General features: G+C 53.1%; 2 non-coding genes across 2 annotated transcripts; both read left to right on the top strand.

Annotated features, from left to right (window-relative positions):
* The first annotated feature begins 213 nt into the window (after positions 1–213).
* LOC145763286 (small subunit ribosomal RNA) lies at positions 214–2023 on the top strand. The gene has a single exon (XR_014288384.1). It is a non-coding gene; the product is annotated as a small subunit ribosomal RNA (ribosomal RNA).
* Positions 2024–2268: 245 nt separating this feature from the next.
* Positions 2269–2422, top strand: LOC145763283 (5.8S ribosomal RNA). The gene has a single exon (XR_014288381.1). It is a non-coding gene; the product is annotated as a 5.8S ribosomal RNA (ribosomal RNA).
* The last annotated feature ends 78 nt before the right edge of the window (positions 2423–2500 follow it).

Raw genomic sequence — 2500 nt, forward strand, 5'->3', positions numbered from 1 at the left:
GGTTCGCTTTTGTTGGGCGTTCCTGGTGTTGTATGCAAACGCAGCCCGCGCGCGGCTTCGCCCGAAAGGGCGTCTGGCCGGTGTCGACGGCGTCCAGATCGCGGCTTACGCCGGGTTTGAGGAGCTAAGCAAAAATAGTGATTGAGTAATACAGTGCGATACCGCGACGGGGAAAGCGAAAGACTCCGTTCGCGTATTTTGTCGGCCGATAGTTACCTGGTTGATCCTGCCAGTAGTCATATGCTTGTCTCAAAGATTAAGCCATGCATGTCTCAGTACGAACTTGCGTACGGTAAAACTGCGAATGGCTCATTAAATCAGTCGTGATTCATTTGATCGTAAATTTTACTTGGATAACTGTGGTAATTCTAGAGCTAATACATGCAAAAAGCGCCGACCTTGCGGGAGGCGCGCCTTTATCATATCAAAAACCTGCCGGGCTTCGGCTCGTCTTGTTGGCGACTCGGGATAACTTTGCTGATCGCACGGTCTTGCACCGGCGACGGATCATTCAAGTGTCTGCCCTATCAACTTTCGTCGGTACGGTATCTGCCTACCGAGGTTCTTACGGGTAACGGGGAATCAGGGTTCGATTCCGGAGAGGGAGCCTGAGAAACGGCTACCACATCCAAGGAAGGCAGCAGGCGCGCAAATTACCCATTCCCGACGCGGGGAGGTAGTGACGAAAAATAACGATACAGGACTCTAACGAGGCCCTGTAATTGGAATGAGTACACTGTAAAAATTTTAACGAGTATCCATTGGAGGGCAAGTCTGGTGCCAGCAGCCGCGGTAATTCCAGCTCCAAAAGTGTATATTTAAGTTGTTGCGGTTAAAAAGCTCGTAGTTGGATTTTGGGCGCAGGCGTTCGGTCCGTCGCAAGGCGTGCACTGTTCGTTCTGGCTTTACCTCCGGTTTTCCGTCGGTGCTCTTGACTGAGTGTCGGCGGCGGCCGGGACGTTTACCTTGAAAAAATTAGAGTGTTCAAAGCAGGCGCTTCGCCTGGATAGTGTTGCATGGAATAATGAAATAGGACCTCGGTTCTTTTTTGTTGGTTTTCGGAGCGCGAGGTAATGATTAAGAGGGACGGACGGGGGCATTCGTACTGTGCCGTTAGAGGTGAAATTCTTGGATCGGCGCAAGACGAACGACTGCGAAAGCATTTGCCAAGAATGTTTTCTTTAATCAAGAGCGAAAGTCAGAGGTTCGAAGACGATCAGATACCGTCCTAGTTCTGACTATAAACGATGCCAACTAGCGATCGGGGGGCGTTATTTTGACGACCTCTCCGGCAGCTTGCGGGAAACCAAAGTCTTTGGGTTCCGGGGGAAGTATGGTTGCAAAGCTGAAACTTAAAGGAATTGACGGAAGGGCACCACCAGGAGTGGAGCCTGCGGCTTAATTTGACTCAACACGGGAAATCTCACCCGGCCCGGACACAGCGAGGATTGACAGATTGAGAGCTCTTTCATGATTCTGTGGGTGGTGGTGCATGGCCGTTCTTAGTTGGTGGAGCGATTTGTCTGGTTAATTCCGATAACGAACGAGACTCTGGCTTGCTAAATAGTTACGCGGCCTTCCCGGCCGGCGTTTAACTTCTTAGAGGGACTAGTGGCGTTTAGCCACACGAGATTGAGCAATAACAGGTCTGTGATGCCCTTAGATGTTCGGGGCCGCACGCGCGCTACACTGACCGGATCAACGTGTGTTCGCCTTGGCCGAAAGGTCTGGGTAACCCGATGAACCCCGGTCGTGCTAGGGATAGAGAATTGAAATTATTTCGCTTGAACGAGGAATTCCCAGTAAGCGCGAGTCATTAGCTCGCGTTGATTACGTCCCTGCCCTTTGTACACACCGCCCGTCGCTACTACCGATTGAATGGTTTAGTGAGGTCCTCCGATTGGGCCCGGGCTCGACTGGCGACGGTTGGGTCTTGGCCCGAAAAGACGATCTAACTTGATTACTTAGAGGAAGTAAAAGTCGTAACAAGGTTTCCGTAGGTGAACCTGCGGAAGGATCATTAGCGCGAGAAAAAAAATCGAAGAGCGAAAGAGCAAACACCGGGACGGCGACGTGCCTCGGCGCGTCCGCCGCCCCGCGATCAGGAACTTGTTTTGTCGGCGTCGAGTGCCCGAAGGCTTCATGCGGTGCGCGGGCTTGTCGCACTATTTGTTGCGACCGCGACCCGCTCGGCGTCACGCGATTTTTTCAGCCGGATGGCGAATCGAGGTTAGGAATCGAAGAGCGAAAAGCAAACAAACAAACGATGGCTCTTGGCGGTGGACCACTCGGCTCGCGAGTCGATGAAGGACGCAGCAAGCTGCGTGATTTAATGTGAATTGCAGAACACATTGAGCATTGACGATCTGAACGCGTATTGCGGCCTCGGGTTCATCCCGGGACCGCGTCCGTCTCAGGGTCGCAGAAACGACAACGGCCGGCGGGATCGGCTCCGCGACGGCTCGGCTCGCGTGCGTATGCCCGGCGACGGGCAATCGCC

This window comes from Corella eumyota, unplaced genomic scaffold (assembly GCF_963082875.1).
Source record: "Corella eumyota unplaced genomic scaffold, kaCorEumy4.1 scaffold_300, whole genome shotgun sequence".
NCBI lineage: Eukaryota > Metazoa > Chordata > Ascidiacea > Phlebobranchia > Corellidae > Corella > Corella eumyota.